Source organism: Emys orbicularis, chromosome 2 (assembly GCF_028017835.1).
Source record: "Emys orbicularis isolate rEmyOrb1 chromosome 2, rEmyOrb1.hap1, whole genome shotgun sequence".
NCBI lineage: Eukaryota > Metazoa > Chordata > Testudines > Emydidae > Emys > Emys orbicularis.
The window spans coordinates 54,861,499-54,877,359 of NC_088684.1; positions in this window are offsets into that span (position 1 = coordinate 54,861,499).

The following is a 15,861-nucleotide window of genomic DNA, read 5'->3' on the forward strand; positions in this document are numbered from 1 at the left end:
CTTGGCTGCTGGCTTGGATAACCCATAGCTGTTTTTGAAGAATTTCATTTCACGGGCATATTTTGAACATAGATACAATTAAATATGTATTTACTACAAAAAATAAAGCTTTTAAACCTCAAAAATCAGCACTGAGAATTTGTTCGGCAGAAGATTAAGTCCAAAATGTTAGACTTGAGTTAAGAACATAAGAACATAAGAATGGCCATACTGGGTCAGACCAAAGGTCCATCCAGCCCATTATCCTGTCTACCGACAGTGACCAATGCCAGGTGTCCCAGAGGGAGTGAACCTAACAGGTAATGATCGAGTGATCTCTCTCCTGCCATCCATCTCCACCCTCTGACAAACAGAGGCTAGGGACACCATTCCTTACCCATCCTGGCTAATAGCCATTAATGGACTTAATCTCCATGAATGTATCTAGTTCTCTTTTAAACCCTGTTATAGTCCTAGCCATCACAACCTCCTCAGGCAAGGAGTTCCACAGGTTGACTGTGCACTGTGTGAAGAAGAACTTCCTTTTATTTGTTTTAAACCTGCTGTCCATTAATTTCATTTGGTGGCCCCTAGTTCTTATGATTTTATATACCTCTATTATATCCCCCCTTAGTCTCCTCTTTTCCAAGCTGAAAAGTCCTAGCCTCTTTAATCTCTCCTCATATGGGACCCACTCCAAACCCCTAATCATTTTAGTTGCCCTTCTCTGAACCTTGGTTTGTCATCTGCAAACTTGCTGAGGGTGCAGTCCACACCATCCTCTAGATCATTAATGAAGATATTGAACAAAACCGGCCCCAGGACCGACCCTTGGGGCACTCCGCTTGATACCGGCTGCCAACTAGACATGGAGCCATTGATCAGTACCCGTTGAGCCCGACGATCTAGCCAGCTTTCTATCCACCATATAGTCCATTCATCCAGCCCATACTTCTTTAACTTGCTGGCAAGAATACTGTGGGAGACCATATCAAGAGCTTTGCTAAAGTCAAGGAATAAAACCAGAGACTTAGTATATTTTTTCAGAAGGATTAGAACCATAAAATCATAGAACCATAGGGCTAGAAGGGACCACCAGGGTCAACTAGTCTAACCTGCTCCATGATTTTTCCAGGGACTGAGGTGAGGCTGACTGGCCTGTAGTTCCCCGGATCCTCCTTCTTCCCTTTTTTAAAGATGGGCACTACATTAGCCTTTTTCCAGTCATCCGGGACCTCCCCGGATCGCCATGAGTTTTCAAAGATAATGGCCAATGGCTCTGCAATCACATCCGCCAACTCCTTTAGCACCCTCGGATGCAGTGCATCCGGCCCCTTGGACTGGGACTTGTGCTCGGCCAGCTTTTCTAAATAGTCCTGAACCACTTCTTTCTCCACAGAGGGCTGGTCACCTCCTCCCCATGCTGTGCTGCCCAGTGCAGCAGTCTGGGAGCTGACCTTGTTCATGAAGACAGAGGCAAAAAAAGCATTGAGTACATTAGGTTTTTCCACATCCTCTGTCACTAGGTTGCCTCCCTCATTCAGTAAGGGGCCCACACTTTCCTTGACTTTCTTCTTGTTGTTAACATACCTAAAGAAACCCTTCTTGTTACTCTAACATCTCTTGCTAGCTGCAACTCCAAGTGTGATTTGGCCTTCCTGATTTAACTCCTGCATGCCTGAGCAATATTTTTATACTCTTCCCTGGTCATTTGTCCAAGCTTCAGGTCAGAATCAGGTCAGAAGCAGAGCCAGAGAGATTCTGTTGCCCACATTAGCTGGAGAGAGTTGTGCTGGGAAAGAGAAAAGAGGCCCCAGAATATTGGTGGAGAGATACAATCAGTTTCAAGTTCCTTTCACAGTCAGATAGTAGCAATTTAACAAATGGAGGGAAGCCCTACTGGAGCCATGCGCCACCATAAGAGGCAAAGCAATTCTCTTCCAGATGGTAGAGAAACTCAGAATTGGCAAGGAAAGGGCAAACATTGTACCCAATACATAGATGCCCAAGGGGTGGAACCACAGAACATGTGAAAATGTATAAAGAGACCAGTATAGCAGGCTTTACATTTGTATCTGTGGCATCAAGTGTTAGGTTCTTGTCATTTAAATCCACAGACTTCAGAGGGGCCTACAGACTGCAGAAGAAGCTCTTATTATGGAGGACAGGCAGGTGGTGCAGTTAAAAAGGCCACACAAAGTAGCAGAAAGATCGACCTAAATCCCAAACAGTGCTGTCTCTGAAAGAGCCGGTTTGATTATCAGCCATTCAGAAGAAGTTTTGGTAGGGAGGATAGAATTTTCCTGCTGGATCCCTTTAGAATTCTCTCTTATCCATCTGGAGACCCCTTTAGCTGTAAATTGTGAGGTCTCTGCAGCATAGGATTTTTCTTATTACTCTTTTGTGCCCACATTTTCCTTCACCTGTTCTTATTCTCTTGTAACTGGAATTCTTTCTTTCCTCCATGAGCAGGAAGAAAAAAATGAAGTTAGGAAAAAAAACAATGTGAAAGTTGAGAAATGAGGCTTGAGCTGCACTCTGCTTGTTGATGAGGAAGGAAAAAACTGTAAAGAAAGTTTGCATGCTGGAACTTATACATAATTGACTGATATTTTGTCTCTTCTCTGTTAGTAAGAACAACTGTAATGGTGTCCTGTAATTACTTCTCCAGAGTAGGGTGCGAGAAGATTGACTTATGGATTTGAGATGTCTTCTAAAAGTGGGGAAACATTGAATGAGACCGGTTTCACAAGTGACAGAGTGTTTTACACCTTATGACAGCAAAGGTTTTAGTTGCCAACCAACATCATGGTATATGAGCACATATAACAATCACAATCACATTTACAAAAGAAAGTCTCAAAAACAGCCACAGCCTGTGCCACTCAGGTATTCCAGCAGTAACTCAAGTATGTGACTGATGACACCATAAGATAACTTGGTTCAATTGCTGATTCCCCTTTGGAGATTTCAAATGTAAAAAGAGATTATGGAGTCATGGAATCACCAAACAGGAGAGCAAAGTGAACTTTAGCAGACTGGAAACATTGGACCATGAACCAAAAAGCAATATTTTAATATAGCTCTGACTGCCTAAAAGAGGAGTTGAATAAGACTCTCCCTGCCAGCCAACAAGGCATGTGTCATGGCCCAAAAGCTACACAGTTGGCTTTTGAGAAAAGCTAAGTGAGTGCTGTCTTCTAGGTTCTTTCTGCATTCATGGATTACATGCCCAATGACTACTATAAATACTAAAACGAGGATTAATTTGGAGAGAAATGGAAATAAACAGATTATCATCACCAACAACTGTATTAAAGCAATAATTAGCATGGGCAAGTGGAAGTTTACATACATGGACAAGGAGCAGCACAAAGATATTAGAACCAAACTACATGAGTTTGTGCATAGTTCTCTGTGCGTATAAAGCACAAGGCCACACATCCCTCGGCCCGTGCCGCTTCCCACAGCCCCCATTGGCCTGGAATGGCGAACCGCGGCCAGTGGGAGCTGCGATTGGCCGAATCTGCGGACGCTGCAGGTAAACAAACCATCCCGTTCCATCAGTGGATTTCCCTGACGGGCCGTGTGCCAAAGGTTGCCGATCCCTGGTATACCCCATGAAGTCAAACCAAAAAAGCCATGTGCCACCCCTTTAACCAACACATAGGAGAAAAATATTATTTATGAATTACTTAACATTGGGTCCAAAATCATCAGACATGTAGTATTTGACACATCATGTACAATTCATACCATGACTAAAGATCAGTATGTCTGAGGGATAGAGCATCACACATTTCAAAGGGACTTTTTTCCAGTGTTATCACCATTTGCAGCTAGTTAAAAGATCACTCAAAAGTAAGCAATGGAAGGAACAGAACACAATCTGGGACAAGGGTGTGGCAGAGGGGATGAAGACAAGCAGGACTGTAAACTCTTACTGAAAAGGCAGCTAAGAAACCTTTTGTGCTTCTACTTCAAGTTTTTCTTATAACCCTGGTCTATGTGACAGTATTACCATGGACTGCAAAGCTACATGGGCTTTTTAAATCTTTTGGGTGAACCAAATACAAACAAATGTGATGGACTACTCTAAAAACATGGGGATTGTGCATATATTTCAAAAAGACATTTGCCAAAGATTTCTCCATACACAACCCCTTAGACCAACCCATAAGGAAAATTTAGTACGATTAGTATAAATTAATTCCAGTTTAAAACACACAGTCCATAGTAATAAATGCTGTTGCTTAGAATGTAGTTTAATTTGCACCAGGGTTTAGTCCAGACATTGGATTAATGTAAACGTGTGTATCCAGAACCTCTTTAGGATCCAAGAAGGCACCCCTTGACTTTGGGGTCATGGAACACTGGATCATAAGTGTTTCAACTATTTTTTTAAAAAAAATAACTGAAATATACATGTCTCCATAAAAGAGGGTAGATTCACTGACTCCAATCATCAGCTAGTATAAATTGACTTCAAAGAAGTTATACCAATTTACAGCAGTTGAGAATTTGGGAGTATTGCATTATGTGTATAACTTAATTAATCTCTATTGTTTTTTTTAGCAACTCACGGCCTATGTCTGCCTAGAAATTGGTAAGTAACCCTGGAGCCTCTCTGCCTGCCTTTGCTACTGCATAAACACTAGTACTCTTCTGAACAAAAATGTTACCAGGGAACTGGCAGTCTGGGGGAAGTTAGCGGGTAGTGTAGTATATGTTAAATGCATTGAAGACAAAGGCTCAGAAATTTAATAACCTTAATTGGCATGCGTATTTTCTGAATTAAATCTCTAACTTTTCTAATTTCATTCTGTATTTTTAAGAACTTCTATGACACATATTCCATCCTGAACCAGAGGTGCAGTAAGTGTGTAAGTGACTTTCACATTCATGAAGCATGCTAGAATAACAGCCCTGGAGCAAGAAGTCTTCTGTGCACAGAATAGGTACAGCTGGATAGTGCGAGATTTACCACTCACTCTCTAATCAATCTGCCACAAGCTCACTATGGTGTGAGTAGTACAGTCACCATTCCCATTCAATCCATTTCTTTTTGGTGCTATTGTCAACAAAGGTGCCGAGAGCGTCCCTTGTGGGTGTGATTTTGTTACACAAACACTTGTTCATTAGCTACAGCTCTGAAACCACCAACTAATTTCATACAGGCAAAAGAGCCACTCAATAGCAAAATGTTTTGGTCACCACACAAAAGGGGTTAATTAAAAACTGACAACCTAGGTGACAAACACTTCCATTCCAACCCCCATCCTGAGCTCTTCACTCATCCTGGCTCATTATGAAATTGGACAAAGTATGTTCTGTAAGACAGCAGCAACTTAAGGTTTTTAAATATTAATAATTAATTACACCTCTACCCCGATAGAATGCGACCCGATATAACACAAATTCGGATATAACACAGTAAAGCAGTGCTCCGGGTGGGTGGGGCTGCGCACTCCGGTGGATCAAAGCAAGTTCGATATAACGCGGTTTCACCTATAACGCGGTAAGATTATTTGGCTCCCGAGGACAGCGTTATATTGAGGTAGAGGTGTATTTATTAATTGTGCTGTGTCTAAATAATGCTTAACTTATGGGTTAGGCCAAATGTATTACATAAGACACAGATGATAATAAACAACTTATATATCTATTTTGAAAAAAAACTGCTTCATTTTATAGAGAAAAGAATGTACATCAGGGATTCTTTCAACATTTTGCTTTTTACTTTTTAATTTTTCTTCTTGCCTTCACAAAACAGGCAAGATCTTTTTAAATGTCTAGGAGAGTACAGTTTTATGCAATATATAAATGAAAGCCACACAGTGCCATATTTTCATTCAAATTAATGCATGGTGTTAAGGTATAAGGTTTTTTCATTCTATTGTTTGTGGTGGACTGACCATGAAATTTTGTTTTTGTTTTTTAATAATGGTTTTCCAACTTTTATAAATCTCCTTTTTTTACTTAAAGGGATTTTCTTACAGTTAAAAATAAATAAAATCAGGTTTTATTTAGGTTAAATGAACAGTATCATTTTAAAAATGCCTTGGATGTTGCTTTTGATAGTCCTGTGCTGCGATCTTTTGTTACTTCCACTTTGTGGTTGAGCCGCATTAAAGCTTCAAGGTACTCCTTTTCAAGTTCTGTGAAATCAGAGTTAAGAGTCACAAAGGCATCATGCCAGTGGGCTTCTTCTGCAGTAGGCACATTTTGATTGTCCACTGACGACTGCCCATGCTGCTGAACAATCATCTTTAGGTAGTCCAGCTGTGTATTTAAATCAACAGAAAAGACGGATATGACAATAAGCAACCACTTCAGTACAGTACAATGAAGTTAACCTTTCGGTCACTCTATAGAGTTCCTTACTATTGAATACATATTTACTTTACCATAGTCTATTATTCCTCTGTTAATTTATAACTCTTATGTACCAAAGAAAGCTTTTCATAGTCAGCCTTTACAAGCACCTTTCATAACTTATTCTAGTATGTCTGAAATAGTTGCATTGGTCAGAATCATTATCTTGTACTTTAGCAGTATTTCATTCTACATTATACAAATAAAATGTTGCCAAAAGACATTTGTCTAAACAGTATAGTTTGAGATTTTCTACAATGTGAAGAATAGTAGTGATAGGATATCTGTTTTCCTTGCAGAATATAATTTCAGACTTTGTTGAAAAGTATGTTTTTGTTTTTAATTTGCAATTTCCATCACTCATTGTTGAATGTCATTAAATATGTTCTTCAAATCCCTTTCTATTGTGCAACAAAAGGAATTATTCTCTGTGGCAATCTCCAGTCTGCAAAGGTCATTCACTATCAGGTTTACTGTATACACCTAATTTTATATTGCGTAATAAATCTTCAACTGCCCCTATATGTGACAACTCTGAAGGTTCAATCAGAGGTTGGATGTATCAATGTTTAATATATCTCTCAATAAAAAATTAGCACGTGTCTTCAATGAAAATAAATGTTCTTGGTTTATGTGGCCTGCTTTACAGGACTATTAAAATGATTTTATTACAATTTTAGTATTCAGACAGGTATAGTAACAAAGTTAACTGTTAGGCTTAACAAAGCACAATAAGTGATGAAACATGAATACCTTCACAGAGAAAAAATCCAGAATCAACAAACCTGTAGCAACCACCTAAATGCAAGTAAAATATATAAAAACAAGAAATCTAAACAAAACAATCAGTCATTTTAAATATATTTAAGATAAGCACCACCTATACATCCACACTGGAAAAATTCTTTGGGCAGCATCTTTAAAGGAACAAGTCTTCAAAATATCTTAACCCAGAGACTGCCATAAATGGGTTATTTGACAAATTACTAAATCCTTGCATAATTTACCAGTATGCTCCACTCATGTCTAATAGCTTTCATTGCTAGTTTCCCTGATTCAATACTAGATATCTTATTTTCCAAATCATAGAGATTTAAGTGAAAACAATACAATCAAAAAGTAATTTGAGATTTCTTGGAACATAATTTGATTTTTACTTTGTCCAGTAAATATTTGACAAATATGTTTTAAAAGCATTTGTATTCAAATATTTTAACTGTGCAACTAAAATGTACAAATTTTGTAAAAAGGAAACATATTTTCTTTTATCTAAATGATATTAAACATGAATGAATAGGGAAGTTTGTTGATTCTAAATGACTATACTATGCAGATTATTGACAAATGGTATTAAAAACAAAGGTATTTTTTAATTTTGATGCAGTCACTTAAACGGACAATGGGAAGCCAGTATTTTGATGAAATCAGATGACTCTTATGTTCAGCCATTCTAGCCAATAAAACTTCTCATGGTTGCACTTGTGCTGCAGTGAATTTACTATAAATCCCACCAGTGTGACAGATTCAATCAGTCCATTTGTTGGAATGACAGGTCATATTTGCAGCAGAATGATCCAGCACCAAATATTTCAAAAATCACCAAAGATATTAAAAGTGACAAATAATGGAAAGAGCAAGAAAAGTGTAATCTGGATTTGGCAGTAAACTATAATCTCAGACACTAACAAAAAAAGAAAACCAACACACAGATATTTTACATAAAAACATATGTTAAAATAATGTTATGGTTAAAGATACCAAATGACAAAGGCAAGATATTTTAGAGTATAATTGTTGCAGTTGTATACACTAATCCTACCCTAAACTTCACAGATCTTTTAAGCAATTTATAATTATTTCCTGGTCTAGTGTGTTTTTTAAACTGTTAATTTTCACAATGAATTTCTGTTTTTTAATCCTGTTCTCACTTTCTGATTGAAAGCAGTATCAGAGAGGAAGCTCTGTGAAGATATCTGGGGCAGAAGACAACAGTAGTTGTTAACAAGCTGGGTTACAGCTGCTGTATGACAGGTTAGGAGGTTCAGTCATGTAAGGTGCTGAGCACTCTGGCCCAATACTGCACAGGATTTAAGTGCATGCTTGACTAGAAGTATGTGAGTAGTCCTATTGCCTTCCTGGGAACTATTAATATGTTTAAAGTGAAGCAGAGGCTCAAGTGCTTATCTAAATAAGGCCAGAGTCCTCAGCACTTTACAGGATCAAGCTCCTAGGGTGGCTAAATATGGTTTATGGGGCTTACGTTTTTGTACTGATGTTTGACAATTTCAGCACTTGTTTACAAAATAGACACTGAAAGAAACAAATGAAATTTAACAAAACATTTCAAAGTGGTTCTTTATCAGTCATTAATAAATGTACTTCAGAATGTGCCTTGTAACATTCTCAAATTCTGAGGATTAAAAAATATAGTTTTATCATTTACATTGACATTGCCTCAAGCTAGACAAAAACTCAATGGTACTTCTTCCATTTTCCCACTAGGACAGTTTTTCCTTAATGGAAGTGCACAAAAAAGGAAATGTTTGCAAGTGGATTGATTTGTTTAAATCAGTTGCTCAGATTGGGTGAGAGATCTCCATGAATAACAAAAACTTATTTTTTTAATACTAACTAACTACTAAACTATGTATCAGAAGGGTAGCCGTGTTAGTCTGGATCTGTAAAAAGCAACAAAGAGTTAGTTAGTCTATAAGGTGCCACAGGACTCTTTGTCACTTTTTTACTAAACTATGCTAACTATACAGAACTACAGTGGATACGATTTACACACCTGACCAAAGACTTGCATAAGAAAGGAGAGGGAACTCCAACAACTGTTATGGGCAGAAGGAAGAAACTGAGGGAGATAAGGGGCGCCTCAGCCCTGTATGCCTGTGTGTGAGACAGCAGAGGGTGCTCATGCGGCCCCTATGGGAACCACTAAGGGAAAATCTCTCCAATAAACTGTGCACTGGAATGAACAAACACCTACAGCGGAATGGAGATGCGCAATCCCTCAAAGAACTGAGGTTCCTGATTTGCTGCCCTTTTCTAACCCTTCACCTGTCCAAACAACTCCCTCCCATCCTAGTTTACCGATCTCCCATGACCCCACTCTCATATCCTCCCTTCCCCTTCTCCACAACCTCTCACTCTTGTCAGGTTCTTTCCCCTCACAATATAATATACATTAAACTCCCCCACTTGATTTCACTTGCCTCTAGAACTACCCTTCTCCCCTTCACCTCAAAACTCATTGAACACACTGTCTACAGCTGCTGTTTGGAGTTCCTTTCCTCCAGTCCCATGTCTTGCCAATTTGGCTTCCAGCCTCTGTAATCTATTGAAACTGCTCTTAAAGTTTCTAACTACCTCTTCTTTGCTTAATCTTAGGACCAGTATTCTATCCTCACCCTGCTCAACCCCTCCACTGCTCTTGGCAGTGTCAATCATGCTCCCTTTGAAATCTTGTCCTCCCTCTGCTTTTTGTGACTCTGTTCTCCTCCCACCTCTCTAATTGCTTCTTCAGTGTTTCATATGGAGGATTGTCCTCATCACTGCTCCAACTTCTGTGGGAGTCCCAAAAGGCTATGTCCTGCTCCCCCTTATCTCTCTACATCCCACTTCTAAGTGATCTCATTTACAAACATAACTTCAGCTATCATTAGACTGACAACTCCCAGATCTATCTCCCCATTCTGGACCTGTCTCCTTCTGTCCAGATAACCTTGATCTGTCTTTCTGACATCTCCTCATATATATTTGGTCACCAACTTAAGCTCAGATAGCCAAAATGGAGTTCTTAATCTTTATCCCCAAGCATTCTCACTCCGTCCTCACTCCCCATGGACAACACCATCATTTTCCCTGTCATTCAGGCTCATAACCTAATAGATTGCCTTTGACAAAGCCCTCTCTCTAGACCCACACATCCAGGACATGTTTAAATCTTCCTGTTTCTTCCTGCACATATCCAAGATCCAACTTTTCCTGTGTATCCCATACAACCATGCTACAAGGACCCTAGACCATTTATCCACCCCCAGAATGCATCTCTTTTTCCTAGAACCTCTCTATTATTCTCTTTCTTCCTACATCCTCCCTCAGTCATCTCTGTCCTAAAATCTCTCCCCATCAGCTTGACAGTCCACAACTACCCCCTGAACAACAATCTTTTCTTCCTTCCTCTCTCCCCCTTTAACTTCTGCTCTTGAGACTCCTCCCAAGTCACCTCTCACTTCATCCAGCTACCCTGTATTACCTACCGCCTCACACCTCCCACTGAAGCAATAGGAGAGGTTCTGTGTTTGCTGCGCTGGGTCACTGGGCTGGCTGACTCATCTCCTCCCTGTCTCCTATATTCTAGCTGTCTGGATGCCACACTCATAGAGGAAGTAAGGGATGGAAGAAAGGCAACTAGTATGGTCACAGTGGCAGGACTTCATAACATGAAAATTAAAAAATGTCCTGTCTCCTAAGATGGGGGACATATGGGCAGGACTACTAGCAAGTCTGTTAATACAAATTTTAGTTTATTTCATTCCATAAATAGGGACAAAGTGAATGATCACAACTCATTAATTTTTAAAATGTAATTTATTGCTATGCTGGAAGGTGTTAGTGGTTACTCTCAAGTATGTCTTTGAGCTGTAGGCAATCACAGACCTTGTTAAACTTGATGCCCATGCTAGCCACCCTTCAATCAGCCTATTAGGAGAAGCAATTAAGTTGCAGGCAATGGAAACTACCACCCAAGGTACTAGGCCACATGAAAAGCCATTTAGCAGCTAAGACATGTGGGGCAAGGGGTTTCCATGGCTATTGATTGACAGCACAGGAGTTGGGGCATTAATAGTTGCAGATGATATGTTTGTAAGAAAGCAACCAGAAAGAAAGTGAGAAGAAAGCCAGAGAAGCAGTTGTGAGCATGGCTCTGGGAAGAAGCGCAGACAGAGTTCCCTGGGGCACAAGACGGACTGGAAAGGCAGGTTTTGAAATTGTGAGCAAAAAATTGCTTGCTGTTATTTGTTCCTACTGTGTTTATTTGTACATTCTTTGCAAATAAACAGGACTGAACCAAAAAAACACATTAATTTCTCGTCCTAACGGAACCAATTCACTAAGGCACCAAATATTGACTAAGCACTTGGGTCAAGGAGCAATATATTTTACTATTTATTTAGTTAAGATATCAGTTCCTTGGTATATTTTTGATACTTTCTATCTATATAAAACAATTAATCATGGCTCTAATTTTACCTCACTTTCCCATATCAAAGCAACGTACATTGATAATACTTTCAGAATTATTTCTGAAAATTGAGGGACACATTTCTCCATACTTAAGGTGGAAGTAAACTTTATTTTAACAAAACCAATTTTCACATAAAACAACCTGAGCCTTTGAAGGGAAAATTAAGGAATGAATATGGGTCATCTTATCACAGGAGAGAATTGTTCTGCAAAGTTTTAGAAAAACTGAAATGTTATTTTAAAAGACATTAAAAAATTGATCTGTTCACTTTTGACATATTTTCTTATTACTTTTTGGCTTGTCATAACCAACAAACTAGTATCACCCAGACATTTCAAATTTGATTTATTTTGCTGGGATTTATAAGTAGAAGTGCCTTTCCCTATTTTTGAGGTTTCAGGCATTGCAATTAGTTAGGTATTAAAAGTGGTTTTCACATAAAACAACAACGCATGATGCCCTACAAGGGAAAAAAGCATACATATAATGAACATGTGAGTAATTCATCTGCATATATCACACTCAATTTGGGATGCCAGTAACCAAGGCATTGTGGTTTAATTCAGGAAGAGAGTATGGAATGTTTTCCACCTTTCCGCCTTTGGCTGCATGTTTCCCAAGGTCTCAAATTTTGCACTAAATTAATAAATCCAACCCTGCCATAGGAAGTTTAACACCATGGGTAATTCATGTCTGCATATTTTATACTTATGTGGTACATCCAGCATCCTAAGGCTGCAGGATTCCCAAAGTATTTCACTTCAGATGGAATTCTCAGGCAAAAATCTTCATTTACTTGTAGTTAAAGCTGGAGTGCCACTAGTCTTCATAGTTAATGTTCTATCTAGTTCCAGCTACTTGTTACAAGCAGGACAGTAACTTTTTTCAAGCAAATGAAAATCACATTAATAAACCTGAAATTTCATATGCCACATATTAGCTCAGTTTTTATTCTGTTGTTGAAAGCTTAGGACAAACTGGTCGTGGTATTTTGAAGATAATGGGGGTTACAAAATTTACCAGTCATCAGTTTTTCAAACTTTTCCTAATGCTTTTTGACTCATCATATCATCACAATAGCTTAACTCAGAATCTCCATTTTGTTTTGCTCTTTTAGTGTTTAGCTGTGCTTTCAACTAATTTTGGAGGGATTGGGTGTTACATTATTTAGATATCAGCTGCTTTTTTTCCTGTACAGCCTATTAGCATTTAAATTACATGTATAACATTGATATAGAAAGCACACATCAAACAGAAACTGGGCTTCGAAGTCCTTGTCTACACACAAACTTTCATCAGTTTAATTAAACAAGTGCAAAGGGCTAGATGGACACTCTAATTAGTTTAAGAGTGGCTTATTTCAGTTTAAACCCATTCCTAATAGACCTCAGCTAAATCAAAATAAACCATTCTTAGATTAATTTTTAAAAGTATCCACACAACTTTTTGCACTGCTTTAACTAACTTGATTTTAAAATCTCACTTTAAACTTAGACAATGCAACTCTGCATGTCTACAAACCCAAAGCCAGGAAAGGAAAAGTTAGAATCTGAGCTCCTGCAGAACACCTGAACTTCAGAAGAAAGACTCAGAGAGAAGTTCACTCCTAGCATGTTTAGAAGTTCTGCTATAGAGGGCTCCCCAAGTTCCTCCTGCAAGGTTTAGGAGCTCAGCTGAGGGAATGAGGCAGAGAGGAAAGACTGTTCAGGAAGATCTCAGAGGAAGTTTCACCAATACAGAGTCTAGATGCACGTCAGGAATAGAGGCTCCCAGTCATCTGCTCTAACCTAGTTCAGGAACTCCAGAAGAGGAGGAGGAAAGAAGTCACTCACCTGCTGAGCTCTTGTGCCTCACAGCAGAAAAGAGAGGCGGGACGGTGTCAGGTTATTCGATGGATTTTTTAAAAAAAAACCTGTAGAAATTCCCAGGCAAAACACTTAGTTCAGCTATATTTAACGTTAAGCCAAAATTCCTGTAAGGCAACATTCATTTTCTCAAAAAATCCACAAATTTTAGAAATTCATGATTAATTTTTAACTTTAAACACATTCCCAAATGCTTAAAGCTCGGAAAGTATGCAGATACTCAGCTAAGGTCACTCAAACACCCTACCTCTGCCCTTTTGATGTCACTCAGAGAACAACTAGAAACTCTGAAACAACTTTATCCATCTATTATACAAATTCATCACATCAGTGGCCACAAAATATGCAGAATACCTTATTCTTAATTGTGCTGGGGTTGTGCAGATGTTGGCCTTTTTTACAACCAAATGCAGTAAGATACATTGAAAGACACAATTCTCAATAAGACAAATAGCCCACTGAGTGCAATTATTTCCCATACACAGATCACGGTATCTGTGTAGAGCAGTGGTTCCCAACCTTCGAGGTTGCTATTTGTGATGGATGTGTGCCTGGGGCCCCCCAGGTCAATAGCATCATTATGTCTGACCATTCTCTCTTCCTCTACCTCCTTTGTGTATTTTGGCTTTATTGTCCTTTTTTTTCTTTTTATTGTACTTTTGTGATTGTTCTTTCCATCTTTTACTATTTTCTCTCCTCGTGGTCTTTATCCTGGTCCTCTCCTCCTTTCCTTTTACTCTCTTATTCTCGTTCTTTGCTTCATTGAAGCTGCCAGCTTCTTCAATCCCTCTCCCAGGTGTCTATTTCTTCCAGGTCTTCCCCCTTCCTTTTTTATCTTCCAGTTCCTTCTCTCTCACAGTTGCTTTCCCTCTCCCTGCTCCCACTGTGAACAAGTGGCCACTGTGAACCTGCTGTTAATTACTCAATACCATTCCAGATGTTAAGTAAATATCTGGGATGTTCTAAACCTATTGCTTATGTTTGTGTGTGCTTAAATTGAATAAACTGCAGTTTTAGAGCATGCTTACTTGCATAAATCTTATCAGACAGAAGTGCTGTGTTGCTGTTGATTTATTCCTTACATCGCCTGGAGTGAAATAGTTAAGTTGCCCCTGTTGGGGGTTCTGAAAACCCTGGGTAACAGGGTGGGAAAACTCAAGTCTTCTGCCCTTTTTTAGAACTGCTCACCAGCTTAGTGGCTGAGGCCAGGAAGCAGAATGAGGCTGGTGATTTCAAAAGATAAACATATCTTAATAAGAACATAAGAATGGCCATACTGGATCAGACCAAAGATCCATCTAGCCCAATATCCTGTCTTCTGACAGTGGCCAGTGCCAGGTGCTCCAGAGGGAATGAACAGAAAAGGTAATCATGAAGTGATCCATCCCGTCACCCATTCCCAACTTCTGGCAAACATATCCCATGTTAATGATACCTCTCACATAGTGTGTAGTTAGATTTAATTTTCTGGAGTTGGGTGCAGATTTTTGTCCTTGGGAGCCGATCCTTCTTGTAGAGGAGGCATAACCAAGTGGTGCTTCTCATCTGAATTGGATAGGAAACCCAGAACTTCCCTTGATAACACCAAACCACCCCAGCTCACTTCTTCTTTTTTGTTGGTGGTGTTGTCATCATCCTGGAGAAAGCTGTAACTAGAAAAAAGTCAGTCATGCTTTTGGCATGAAAGAAAGTACACAATTGTAGATATGGCCTATTAATTCCTTCATTTGGAAGCAGAATTCAGTTTCTTTGCTGGGTTCTGGATGCAGATAGGCAAGCAACTCACAGCCAACACTCCACTCGAAGACCATAGTCTGTTGACTCCACTCTCCTGGATTTTTTTCCTTTGCTCTCTTAACCAGCTGCTATGATATTTATTTTCTCTTTATGTATGAATACACCAATTTTTTAAAAATACATGCCCAGGAACAGAGAAGATTAGAAACTCACATCCAGATTGAAGATCTGGTACCTCCTTCTTGTTGATGAACGCCATTGCTGGAGTGTTGTAAGACATCACTGATGCATCTTGGCTGATCAGGACTGGAGTTATAGCTCTTACAGCCTAATTACTCTGATCTTGATCTAACTGATACCATGTTGGAGATTTGTTCTTCCATTATCCTTGGATGAAATTGGTCCCTGAATGATTTTCCCTGCTCTTAAAGCTGGCGTAGGTCATCTCTACCAATCGTCTCTGATTGAAACATACTGTGGCATTCCAAGTACCCCCTACCAATGGGACAAGGGAGGACAGGAATGAGCTACAAGCTACAAGAAATCAAGAAAATTATGAGAGGAAAAAATGTGTAGTCTCTCACTCACAACAGTAAGTTGTTCCTAGAGAACTTCAATTTTATCCAAGACATCAGAGCTTTGACAGATGTG